Source organism: Chiloscyllium plagiosum, unplaced genomic scaffold (assembly GCF_037043375.1).
Source record: "Chiloscyllium plagiosum isolate Xiang-an unplaced genomic scaffold, Cpla_swu_hap1 HiC_scaffold_46, whole genome shotgun sequence".
NCBI lineage: Eukaryota > Metazoa > Chordata > Chondrichthyes > Orectolobiformes > Hemiscylliidae > Chiloscyllium > Chiloscyllium plagiosum.
Genome location: NW_028270184.1, coordinates 42,468,223 through 42,483,046, shown reverse-complemented (window position 1 = coordinate 42,483,046; position 14,824 = coordinate 42,468,223).

Genomic DNA, 14,824 nt, shown 5'->3' with positions numbered 1-14,824 from the left:
CACCTGTTCCAGGAAGTGATCCCATTACCAGTAGCTTGTAAGAGCAGAACAGCTATATAAGCTGAATGATATTTCGAACTGTCACTCATGTTTCCTTTCGTCATGTGTTCAAGTAATATGTGGACACAGTTCTTTCAAGTTAACGTTCTGCAGAGATTATATTTTTCAGTTTGTCATCTAACGTGTGCATGTGTCAGTATTTTAGAGAGGGAAACATCGGCGCACAGATTTGCAATAGTCAAACTATTTGTCATTCATCTTTCCATCCTAGTATGAGTAACTTTGTTTCGGTCATAAACTTTTTAATTTTAGCAGATTAAAGAATCCTGCCTGACGTGTTTCTAATCCTCACACCGTCTGAGGCCTATATTACTAATCATATCACCAACCCGGTTACATTAACATTTACAATGAGCAGCAGAAGCGTGGGACGAGCAAAGGGAATAATGCCCTGAACTATGGATCAGTTAGCCTGAAGTCATTGGTGGACATGTTGTTGGCGAGCATTGAGAGAGGCAGGATTTACATGTATTTGCAAATGCAACAACTGATGAAGGTTAGTCAACATGGCTTTGTGCATGGGAAATCATTTCTAACAAAGTTGGCTGCATTTTGTGAAGAGGTGACAAAGAAGATTGGTGATGGCAGTGTGGTAGACGCTGTCCATACAGATTCAGCAAGGCATTCGACAGGATTCCACATGACAGACAAGTTCGTAAGGTTAAGTCATAAATAGATCCAAGATACGGTAGCCAATTGACGACATAATTAGAGTGAAGGTAGGAGACAGAGGATGGTAAACGACTGCTTTTCAGAGGCCTATTACCAGTGATGTGCCACAAGGAGCCGTGCTGAATCGACTGCTTGTCGTTATTTATATAAATGATTTGCATGTGAAAATTTGCCTGTTTATTATATTTACACATGACATTAAAATTGGAGGTGCAGTGGCTAGCAAGTTTTACCTCAGCGTACAATGAGACCTTGATCAGATGGGTCAATGGGCCAAGGACTGACAGATGGAGTTAAATTTAGATTAATGTGAAGTATTTTCATTTTGGAAAGGTGAAATAGGGCAGGACATATGCAATTAATGGTGAGGTCCTGGGGAGCGTTGTTTAACAAAAGGGTGCAGGATCATAGATCCTTGAAAGTGGAGTCACAGGTAGACAGGGTGGTGAAGAAGGTGTTTGTTATGCTTGCCTTTATTGATCAGTGCATTGACTATGCGAGTTGGGAGGTCGTGTTGCGACTGGGCAGAATGTTGGTGAGGCCAGATTTAGAATACTGTGTTTAATTCATTTCGCTCTGCTACAGGTAGGACATTGTTAAACTTGAGAGGGTGCATAAAAGATTTACAAGGATATTTACAAGGATATATAACCCTGCTCCTATTCGGATGTTCCATTCAGACCCTCCAACTTGCTAGATAAGTGCAGTTTGATACCACTTACTGTTATAGCTCCTCTGACTCTCTGGAAGAGAGTTTCCTGACATTCACTACTCTCGTTTGAAGAAATCACTGCCTGCTCCTACATGATGACCTATTGATATGATCAATAGAGGTGAATATAAGGACTTAGCAAAGAGCGACTGGCCCTGACATCAAGGCAGTATTTAACATCAAGGAACCTGAGCAAAATTGAACTTCATCAGAATCCATTGCAAACTCTCCAGTGTTTGAAGTCATCCACAACAAAATGGAACATGTTTATTATCAGTGGCATCAGTCATCTCAGCCGTGGGACATCTCTGCAGGAAATCCTCAGGGTAGCTACCTCAGCCTAGGCATCCCCAGTTTGTCAGTAGGGAATCTCTGCTGTGAGGAAGCAGGCCATTCATCCCATTGAGACCACATCGATCAGAAGTGGGGATATTTACAGTGTGTTACACAATATTCAGAAAGCTTCGTCATCTTTGACCTCCTGATGCAGTCTGTGTCCATGTGCAACAAAACTGTGACAACTTTCAAGCCTGTGCTGTTAAACTGTCGATAACATTCATGAACCAGCGCTGCACATATCCACAGTAAACGGAGGAGTTCACTCAGTACCTCAATCTGGCTTCACAGGAATACGGGAAAGTCATTCGGCCCATCAAAACTACAGGACAAGAAGAGGGACAGCACATTCAGTACCTCCTGCCATTATACAGGAAGAAAACGAGTCTGCTCACTCCCGCACATCAGTTACATGGGATCAGAAAGTGACCATTTCACATCTGGAGTCGCTTACAAAGGAACAGGAAGAGGCCATTCAGCTTCTCAAGTCACTAACACAGGAACAGGAAAGTGTCAGAGATGCTTCAGCATAACAAACAAATGGAGCAAGAACTGCACCGATGGACTGTTCCATGGTATTCCTTGTGGCTTCATTGTTCGTAGTGTATCCGTGTTATGCTAGCATGCTTTTCTGGCAGTGAGAATGAAGCCTTTTTTTTTAACGAGTCTCAAATGCATCTTCCGTCGCTGAGAGAGCAACCTATGTTCTCTCTGGAATTCAGAAGCTGGTGGGGAATGACTAACTGTTTCAGAATGAAGGTATTGTGGCTGCTGACAGGATTATGGACAATGTAACGTTGAGTGGAGGGTCACACGGTAATTGCGCATTACAGTGTTCAGAGTTCATTCGGAGCCTGTACCTCTCTGTTAGTCGAAATGAGGTCGATGTACTGGCACATAAACTATTGGGAATCGAGCATTCTATGGAAAGTACGAAATTTCTCACGTTATCAATGGTTGCTTGTGACAAAATGAGTGTCCGTCCATAACCGTCAAGTTTCACTTTCGTATTCTCTCACAGTGCTACAGGTTAACCACATAGTTACCGCTCTCTCTCCTGATGATACCATCTTGCCAGGGTTCAGTCTGTTGAAACTCCTTTGCACTGTCGCGGTGACGTGGCGATCATTATTTATGAAGTAGACTCAGTCTGTACGTAATACCCCAAATGCTCTTTCAACATTGAGTAAGGTATATTTACTGTGGTACTTCAAGTATTTTGCATGAAAGACCAGATATCATTTCCAGTTATAATTACTTACTGTCCCATCTGAATTATGTTAGTGACATATAACCAAGGACATCCAGGTCCATTTCAAGAACAGAACTTCCCAACCTTTCACCATTTAATAAACTTAAATGAGAATCATTACTTTGTTGTTCCCACCTGAGTCCCACCTATACCTTGCGAATAGCTATTGCCCAAGCACTGATTCTTCTGTTACCAACAAGCCTTCCACCCACAGAAAAACACTATTCTCTTCATTTTGCCCATTATCAAATTTTTGATCGATTCTGTGTGTTCCACCCCTACCTACCAATGGACTCTAAAATTCCCCATTCACCAGTATTCGACCGTGTCAAATGTTTACTGAAAATTCAAATCCTCTACTCCCACTGTTGTCAATTGTCAATGTCACAATGGACAATATCCACAAACTACAGCAAGTTTATCAAAGATCATTTCCCTTTCCTGAATCTAGCTGACCCGACCAAATCATATCACTATTTTCCAAATGTCTAGTTGTCACATTCCTTATAAAAGGGTACAATGTTTTTCTCACAGCTGACACCAAACTATTTAGTTTTCTGTTTGCCCTCTCCATCCTGTTTTAAATGTTTAGTTGTTTTACAGTCTGCTGAATCCTTTCCAGAATCAAACCAGCTTTGACGAATGGTCAGTAATTATTTCATTAGCTCTGTTGCCACCTCCTCAGTACGCGGGGATGTAGCTCATCAGTTCCAGTAACATACCAATATTAAATTCGATTAGGTTTTCAAAAACATAGTCTTTATTAATTCTAATTTCGTGCAGCCCCTAATTTTCACCAGGGACCCTGTTCCCTAGTATTTCCGGAAGTTAGTTTCAGCATCTTCTTCAGTGAAGTCAGAACCAATGTATTCCTGTCAGCAGGCAGGTGGCTTCTATCTGCTCGTGATATATCGGAGGACTGCACTCCGGATATGCTACTCACTCCTGCCTAGAAAGTTCCAGACTCAATCCAATTCACTTCATGGTAATGGACATGTCACCAACTCTTGCCTGGAAAGTTCCAGAATCAATCCAGTTCACTTCATGGTGAGTGTCAGCACAACCCTGTCCCTGGTGTGAGTTTGAAGGAGGGGACACAGCTCAGTGACCACCTCAATTTTGAAAGGCGCTGGTTTCACATTTTACACTTGGAATTGGTCCAGCTTAGACAAATGTGCCTGGAAAATCCTGGTAGGACCATGCAGTGCCTTGCCCCTCCATATGTACGAAGGGTATCTTCTGTGTAACCTCGACTCCGTTTATTTACCATGGACCCAGAACACTCTGTAAATGCAGTGCTCATATGTCGTCCAGTGTGGGGTAACCATACCCTTGGGTCTTTCTGAAATGTCGCAGCAGCTGATAACACAGACCCGTGAAAAGCGTCCACAGAACATTCCTTTATCGGTAATGACAGCAGCAAGTCAAATTTTCTCACACATGGTGCACCAATTCAGTGTTGGAAATGTTTCTGTTCTTAGCAGAAAAAATAGTTACATCTCTGCACAGCCCTTCAGTTACAGTTCCCTTTTCCAAAAAAATCAGTTGACAATTTGACATTCCATTTCTTTGTATCACAGCAACTATAAGGGCGGCAGCAGTATTGCCGATGGAGTTGATCATCACACTCAAAGAAGAAAGACGGAGGGAATACAACTCAATTTAACCAGGGACACATCTAAACTAACATGATATTCAGGAATATGGGAAAAAAGGGAAAGTTTAGAATAAGATCCCATGTTATTTTCCTTCTGGTACATCATCAGCAGTTCCTAAGTTTGCTTTTCATTTCTCTCTCTCTCTCTCTTTCTCCCTGGGCACTTCTACATCCATTCAACTAACGTTCCCCTCACACATCCGATTGGGAAAGCAACATTACTTCCCAGTTGCTTTCAGTTGTGATATAGGATCACTAGATTCGAAACTTAAAATGTTTTTCTCCTGACAGAGGCTGCCATACTTGCTGAGATTCTCCAATATGTTCAGACGCTGGGGAATTTTATTTCAAATGCCCAGCATTCACAGTTTCTTGGTTTATTTCATCTTTAATTCTGTTGTTTTACGAGATGTCAGCATCACTGGCAAGGGCAGCATTTGTCATCCATCACTAATTGCTGTTGACTGCGAGACCATTTGTCAAGACAATATGAGCCAACCTTTGTTTGTCACACTTGCTTTCTTTACCAAAGGCTATAAGTGAGATAATAAAAGAAATCCTGATAGTTTATGGTTGCCGTTTGTAAAATAAGGTTTCTTTCCGATTGTTGCCATTTGAATTTAAGTTCTATCATTGGTTCTGGTAGAATTCGAAACAATGCCTAAGAGTCATAACACGGCCAAAGACATTATTATTCTGATATGCGGTCCCTATTATGAAATAACTGGGGAGACAAGTACAAGTTTGTAGTGAAAATATTTGTAATTGGAAGAGTGGTCAGAAGAGAACTGGAGCCGTAAAATCTGAAGTTAACAAGGCGGCAGATGATGGCTTATTCTGCAACAGCACTGAGGCAGAGCTGGAGACTGGGGATATTATAGTGACGGGTGTAGGCAGGGATGATAACGGAGAGAATATAGAGACGTAAAAGAGTTCAGGGCAAAAGGAAAACTCAAGGGTCTGAACAGTCTTGTTCCTTCTTAGATGTTTATGAGTGAGGATTCGGAAATTGATAGAAATGATGTGGAATTTGTGACTGAAATTGAAAATAACAGGTTATGTATTTGTCAAATATAATTAACAGAAATAGCAATAACCTTCACCATCGCTAATAGAATTGACAGAGATAGGCTTACCAGGAACAACAATAATAGTGAGGATAGGATAGTCATGAATAATCATCAGTACGGCTCGTATCCGCAACTCCTAACATTCCCTATCCAGAGAAAACAAGTATAGACACAAGGAAAAACTACTGTCCATTGTTGGAACATTCCAGTCTTATGCTCTCAGATCCTGATCTATTGTTGGAACATTCCAGTCTGCTGTTCTAAGATTCTTTTCCTCTCCCTCTCCCTGTAGCTGTTGAGCCCAATCATCTTGAGGATGACGCTGCCGCTGATACTATGGAATAACAGGTTGAAGGAAGCCCCTTAATAATAGAAGAGGGAAACCCGCCAATGACAATTACTATCCATGGACACTGACATCAATCACAGTTAATGTATAAACAGCTCCTTTCACGTACAATGCTTGTAAGTCACAATAATACTTGGTCTGGTTGGGATGTTGACATCGCTGACTTTTGGGCTAATAGTATCATCTCCAATTGTAAAGTTAGAGGTGAGGCAGAGAGATGATGCTTTCTATTCACTAGCTCCATGAGCCTACTATGTTTTGGCACGGTCGGAATTGCTGGGCTCCCAAGGCCGGTGTGTCTGATAACCAGACCTGCTGCATTCATTCGTTTTATTTATTTATGTTCAACTTTGAGATTTATCTTACCATCATTTAATGACTTAGGTGGTGTTAGGCATTTTTGAGAGGCTCCGATAGTGCCATAAACAGTGTAGATATAATCCATTCTTTGTGGTCCTTGCAGCTGCGGCCTGGTCCTGTGGAATGACGGTCAAGCTGTCACAGAACCACGATTCTTCGTTTTACATTTCCCCAGTAATTGCTGGGGTACCAGCAGGATTGGAAGACTGGAAATCTCTCCCAGCTGCTATACTCTCTCTGAGATTTCACTCAAAATTGTCTTTTGATGTTCTTTCCTCCTGGATTGGAGAACTGCATGTGAGACAATCTGTTTTCTGAATTTGTTGCTTGACAAGTGTGTGTTTATAGGATGTTACCATATTGGAACATTTATTGTTTAGTAGGTAAACAATCTATTATTCTGCTTTTTTTGTGTGTTTTCTCGACAATGGTTGTATGAATTGCGTTTTGCTTAATGCCGAATATTTTGACCAAGCGAATTCTATCTGAAACACAGCACGTCACATTTATCTTTAAAATAAGAAAATGTTCCGGTCAAGACTACCTTCATCATATATTTTGAGATGTGTTTGCTCAGTTCCATAACAAAAGGGACAGCTAATTATTTAATAAACAACATGTTGCAGAAACACAGGAATTGACTGCCAATGCGCCTTGCTGGAGAAGTGATAGCTCTATCAGGAATTATATCGCATATTTAATCCACCTCACAGATCCAGCCCAGACCGTACAAGCCCAGATCAGATATCTGCTCAACATAGAGCCCTGTGCTGACGAGGTTCAGTACAACCCAGCAATCAGTCCGGGATGGAATATAGCACAGGTCTCTCCAGTCCACCAGCTTTTTGTCCAACACGTGGAGCAGTGCAGTACACACCGATGCATTGATTCAGAAACACTGACAAAACGGTCTGTCCAGCATGGGGTGATATGCAACCGCACCAATGTCTTGCTCTATAGACGTGGATAAGGCATCTGTACAGTATGGGGAGCTGTGCAATGAATGGATCTGTAAACCTGGAGCAGTTACGGTCAAAGCAGCTTTTTCACCACCCCAGTACATTGCTCAATAACACTGTGTTAGATCACTGCCCAGAGTGAGGAAACTTGCAGCCCATGCTAGAAGTGTCAGGATGTGCACCTCCCATCCATTTAAACCCCCTTATGTCCATTGTGCCATGTTAAGGGGGTGCTGTGCGGGTGAACATCACTGCCAGAGAGAGATGGAAGGGGAATCAGTTTAAATATCAACAAACAAAATAATGTTGAGGAAAAAAGGGAAATGGAGATTGAGAGACAATTGCACGGAATATCACAGGTTTCAGAATGGTGAACCGAAGCTATTTTGATTGCATCCTGCAATGTGAGCCAGTATTCCCAGGAATAATGGGTGAATGGGATATTGGTGTGAGGTCGGATGATGGAGTTTTGGGTGAGCATTTGTTCTTCAGCTTTGTAACTGGGAGTTGAGTCAGCAGATTCTTCAACTAACAATAATTTATCTCAGTGCCATTTTCATTGAGTGTGACTGAGGGATTATCTGTACGAGGCCAAGTTAGTTTCCTGGTGCTTTCTTATCGAACTCGCCTCATTAACTACTCACCCCACCCCATTCAATGCCAATCTATTTCTCCCACCCTTCATGGCTGGAGGTAAACACATCGCTTGGATGTCCCATGGATATTCTGAGATCCCTGGCACTGGTACCATCTTTAAAAGGCCAATTGGCAAACGGTTGAGCTTTCTCCGTTTGAAGCTGCCCTGCACAGTGGTGTGAGTTCTCCGCCCAGCTCAGTGCAGGATCTGTGGTCTGAAGGAATGTCGAACAATACAGGACAGGCATCAATAACCTTCCCCATTCTGCCAGGATAAGGGTCACCGTCTTCTCTCTGTTCATGCACACTCATTGAAATCTGTTATATAGCATCTACCCTCTAACAAGGCTCCACCACTCTCACTGGTGCATGCAGCACCTTCTCTCTATCTCTCTCTCTCTCTACTTCACCCCCACCTAAAACACTGTGTATCTGTTATAGCACCTACACGAACAAGCATCATGCTCCATCACTCTCACTGCTGCACGGAGCGCCTTTCCTCTTTCTCTCTTTCTCTCTCGCCTTTCCAATACCCTCACACGGTGATATAATATTCTGGAGAATGCCGATTATGGGATGTTTCAGAAAATGTTCCAAATAATTTCCGTTTTCAGGAAAATGTCAATGCACCAGTATGCAACATATAAAGGGAAGGAGTAGAGATGTATGTTATTCAAATCACATACAACTAAAATCCATCATGAGGCCAATTAACCCTTCTAATGTGCTCTAGCATATAAAACGATTGCGGCTTATTTGATGGTTTTCTTAGCTCCATGTTACAGGAACTTTTAGTTATTCAACCTCCTGTCACTGACCAGATGGCACTCAGGCATTTTAACCCGGTTTTCTTCAAGCGCCTGTTCGAGGGCTTTTCCCACAGGGATGGATACTCCAAAACATATATTTCATCAGCTGTATATTCTTAAGTAGTGATAACCTCATTTTACACAGACTAACAAAAATCTACATTTATTTTATGGTTATCGGTAAGCAATAACAATTAGTGTTCTGGTTATTTCACTGTCTCACCTTATTCTATTCAGCCAAAGGCAGCTTCTAAGAAGTCTATTCTATCACTTTTGCGTTTTTTATCTACGTAACCATTTGTTTTGCATTATGTTCCTGGGTATTTTGGATCAGTGTTACTTTGTACTACTGCCAGCATTTCCTCCCCACGGCACATTCCTGTCCAATAATCCTTGACTCCATTGTTATCTACGAACCATCTGTCTGTGCCTCAAAAATATTCAATATTTCTGCCTCCAATGCTCTGCGGGAAGAGATTTCCAAAGTCTCACAACACTGACAAAATAATAAATAACCTCATCTGGGGTGTGAGGGCTTTTTTGTCTCCTCACCAGAGAAAAGGTATAATTACATTGGAAGCAGTTCAAAGACGTTTCACTTCACGTATTCCAGGGATAAATGGCTTACATTATAGAGCCTTTAACAGATTATTTTTGGAATGAGAGGTGATCTTATTGAAATATGCAAGACCTTGAGGAGCATAGATCAGGTAGATACCCATTGGGTGTTTGTCTAGTCCAAACTTGTCATAGTCATAGAACCTCTAAAGTGTGGAAGCAGGACATTCTGTCCATTGAGTCCACACTGACCCACTTAACGGCATCCCACCCAGGCCTATCCCCCACCCCTAACCATGTCATCCTGCATTTTCCATGACTAAACCATCTAACGTACACATCCCTGAGCACTATGGGCAATTGAGCATGGCCAATTAACTCTAACCTGCACATCTTTGGACTGTGGGAGGAAACTGGATCACCGGGAGGAAACACACACAGACACAGGGAGAATTGAAGGTTGCAATTGAACTCAGCTCCTTGGTGATATGAGGCAGCAGTGCTAACCACAGATCCACCATGCTGCTACGCTATTTCTATTAGTAATATGAGAGAAATCTGCCTGACTTGTTCCTATCACTGAACCTTACCCAGTCTGAGACTTTATCATCGGCCATATCTCCAACCTGGTTACATTTACATTTGTTACGAACGATGGAGGAGTGGTACGAGAAAAGGTAACAGTGGCACCCTGCAACAACAGTCAGAACCGGGGTGAGGAGAATTCACAAAATGGGCATTTATTCAAGTGGGAATTCTCTTTCCCAGAAGTTTGTGATGAATGAATGCTTATATTACATCGATGCCTGCTTCGTCTGATTTTCCATAGACATGTGTATCAGGGATAATGGTGCATGGAGAGAAAAGTGCAGCTGAGAGCATAATGAGATGAACCATGACCTACTTTACTGGTGGAGTAGTATCAAAGGGCCTAATGGCCCACTCGTGCCCCTGAGTACTATGTTCAGTCATCGGACCTGCTACGCAGGAGCAGATCGAGGTCACTCCGATGGTTAGGTCTTGTTTCGAAAATGTACTTGTCGAATTCAAGCTGGGTCAACTCCACTTTCCTGCTACCTCCCTCGTATATCTCAACTCGCTTATATGTCCGAAACCAATCCACCCGTGTATAAATAATTCAGTAACCCACCTTGCACAACTTTCTGGGTTCTGGAATTCCAGACATTCACTATCTTCTGAAGGATTACATTTCTTTACATCTCAGTTTGAAATCGATATCCATTATTCTGTATCAGTGTCCCAGAGTGAGACACTCTGCCCAGATGTGGAACCACGCTCTCAACAAATACCTTGTACCCCTCTGTACCTTGTCAATTTCAGTAATGTCATGCTCATTCATTTCAAGCAACAATGAATGATTGCCTCACCATTTTAGATGTACTCAATAATTTAACCCTTTCATCTCAGAAACCCGCTTAATGTACAAATCTAGTTACTTTCTGCATCAGCATGGTGACTTTATGTTTCATGCGCAGTAACACTCCAATCCCTGTTTACTCCTCCTTTGTTGGGACTCCTTTTCATTAAAAAATAGCCTGCCTTTTGGTTGTCAGTGTCATCTCAAACTTAGATGTGAATTGCTCTCAGCTCCCTCCTTCTGGATCTCAGTATAGATGTAAATAACTGAAGCCATTGGACTGATATTGGTGCTACTTCAGTAGGTAGGTCTTTATCATAAAGATCGATGAATCCTGACTCTCCATCCGTCATCCCATGCTAATACGTTATCCATCATACTATGAGTTTCTGTTTGGTGGAAGAACCTTTAATTTGTGATACCTTGTGGAAAATCTCGGGAAAACCTCATGTCTCCCAGTTCCCCTTTATCAGTCCGCTTGTTACAATCTCCAGGATATCCAGAAAAACGTTGCATGATTTTACAAGGCAAAATATAATGTACCTTTCACAAAACCATGCAGACTCTGCCTGAAGCTTTTCTAAATGCCCTGCAATTCCTTTCTTAATAACAGACTGTCGCAGATTCCCAGCAATAATGGTTAGTCTAAATGGTTCCTGCTTCCTGTCTCACTCCATCCTTGAAAACAGGTGCCATATTGGAGCTTCACGAGTTTCGCTGGAACACTTCTGTAATCCAAAGAGTTATGGAATATTTCACACAATGACACCAGTCACTATGTAACCACTTCTTTTAAAACCAATTATGAATTACTGCTGACCTGCCTATCCCTAGTCTTATTTGTTGTTAAAACCTTGTACCTTTTGTTAGAGACAGTCGAGCACCCTCCTATTACGATTTTCTTGATGGAAATACTTAAAAATTTTAAAATACTTACAGTGCCTTACCTGTGAGATTGATGTCAAATAATGGTGTAAATTGTCTGCCTGTTCCCTGTAGCCACTTCCCCAGTCACACGCTCTGAATGTCACCAATATACTTTCCTGACTTTCTTTCCACCAAAGGTCATACACTCATCTTCAACTTTGTACATACACACAGAAAAACTTGTGATGCTTGTGCTTATATTTCTTGCTAATTTATTTACATCATATATTTTCAACCTTTTTCCGTCTATTTCTTGCCTTTTCCCTTGCTTTCAAGATTCATATAGTCATACTGCACGCAAACATTTCATCCAACCTGTCCATGCTGACCAGGTTTTCCAAACTAAACTAGTCTCATCTGATTGCATTTTGTCCACACGCCTCAAAACGCTTCCCATTCATATCTTTGTCCAAATGTCTCTTAAATGTTGTCGCTGTACTTGCATCTACTAGCACATCTGGCAGCTCATTCCATGCACAGCCTCCTCTGCGTGAAAAAGTTGATTTCGCTGCTCCTCGGATGCTGCCTGAACTGCTGTGCTCTTCCAGCACCACTAATCCAGAATCTGGTTTCCAGCATCTGCAGTCATTGTTTTTACCTCGTTTTGTCCCTGTTAAATCTTCCCCCTTTTCACCTTAAAGCTCTATCCTATTTGGTTGGTCTCCCCTATCGTGTGGAAAAGACCTTGTCAATTCACCCTATCCATGCCTCCCATGATTTTTTTAACTTCCAGAATGTCACCTCTCAACGTCCTCCATTCCATTCGATACTAACTTCAAGAACAACCATTCACTAATAAGCATTGCAAATTTGAAACTATAATTAAAAAATGATAGGTAAACAACACTCAGCCCAAACTTCACACTGTGATTTGTTTTTCTCCATGTTACAATACTAAGGCAGCATGAAATTCGAACTAGTGCCAATAAGACGTCAAGAAAATAAATGCCTTTGTCTAAAGGGGGTGATGATCTCTACAGTGAAAACGTTTCTCTGGCCAGAGCTATGCAAGAAAGGGAATTGATATACCACACGGTCAGCGTGCAGTTGCCTTTAGCACAGTGAGATGAAGGTTGAGAATACTTTTTGAAATTTAGATTATTCGGTGCAACAGGGAAGAGGGGTTTTCAATAAAGATTACTCCAAGAAGGAAACTTTCCGGAGTGAGATGTGAGTGGGAGGTGTAAAACAGCAGGAATGGAAAGGTCAATAATTTTTGAGCAGTATGGGATATCTGCTTGAATATCTGCCCATGTATACCCACTGACCTTCCTCTGGGTGTAAATCCACACCACGACTCAGACCAGATGTGAGACAGAAATACTCAATTTAATCGCCTGGTTCTATTCAATCATTCAGGGGAAACTTCTGCATGTGGCTGAACATATGATCAGTGGAGACTGACTCAATCACACCCCCCAGCTGAAGCAACATTTCACTTGTACTCTTTCAATCGAGTCTCCTGTCATTTCTGCTCACCTCACTTTACGAATTGTACGTTAAAGCCCGTAGGAGTTAACATTCGCTTCCATAACTTCACATTCTGAACCCATTATGGCTGTTCTCCATTTTACATGCATTCTGCCTCCTGGTTTCCCCATGACCTTGTCTATGTCTTGTTTATGTTGTACTCAGTAGAGAGAAACCTTTTCTCCCATTCACACTTTAATATACACCCAATTTACATCTGTTTATCTTTCACCACAATCAAAAATCCTTCCTCTGTGACATTGCACCTCCACATGCTCTGTTTCACTTCATCCCTCGTCCACCTTTTTTCAAGGGATAAAAACGTCATTTTTAGTTCTGAACAGGGGTTAAGCTTGACTTGAAATACTTGCTCTGTTTCTTTGTCTCCACAGATGCTGCCAGACCTGCTGAGTTTCTCCAGCAATTTCTGGTTTTGAACAGCTTGAAAGACGTGTATCAAAGCTGCTCAAACGCCCTGTCCAACATGGAGCAATAACGCAAGCTGTACAAATTCATTGGTTCTGAAGTTACATAAGATTATCATCATTGACACTACAAAGTTCTTAATCAAGGCCATGGAGAGAAACAAAGAGAAACAGTTACAATGTTAAAACAGAAAGTGGCACGACTGGACGGAAAAGATTCAGGTGAATGTTAGAATTGGAATCGTTACAGTGTGGAAACAGGCCCTTCGGTCCAACAAGTCCACACCGATCCTCTGAAACGAAAACAACAAGACCCATTCCCCATCCTATATTTAGCACTGACTAATGGACCTAACCTTCATATTCCTGAACACTATGGGCAGTTAAGCCAGGTCAATAACCTGCACATTTTTGGATTGTGGGTGCGAACCGGAGCATACGGCCAAAAACTCACACAGACACTGGGAAAATGTGCAAGAGAGTTGCCAGAGGATGGAATCGGAAGTCAGTCCCCAGCGCTGTGATGCAGCATCGCTCTCCACTGAGCCACGGTGCTATCCCACGGAAAATATTTAGGGGTCTTCAGAAACATGACAAGGAAGTGCTGTGACTCCCTGGACAGACACTCAGAGGAATAAGAATATTAAAATGGAAGTGTTACCACATCAGCAAACAGGGTAGGTGATGGGTGAATGGGTCTCGGTGTGAACTGGGGGACACACAGCAGAATTGCATTTCAGAAATTGCAGCTCAAACCTGTACATTCATGTGGTACTGTAGATCACACCTGGACAGAAGGAGAATTGCATTCAGTTACAACCTGTAACGTTTTGCACAGTCTAATCTTTAAGTATATTATTCCCATTATCGGATCGATGTTTCATTGACGATTGTGGGTGAATATACCAGGGTCAGAACCATGTGTACCTAAAACTGATGACAATCCATTTAAAGCTATCACACTGACTACAGTACTTACATTCCAAACAGCAGGACGAATATCTGATAGAGAGGGCAACATGATTACAAAGCAAACATATCAGATCGAAGCTCTGCAGTCATGCCACATCCAGTCAGAAATTGAGTTGAACCATGGAAGAACTGATAAGGGGAAATGACTCCATAAATAATATTTGAATACAATATACATTGGGATTAGGGCGTCGCTGAGTAGGTCAGCATTTATTGCCCAGA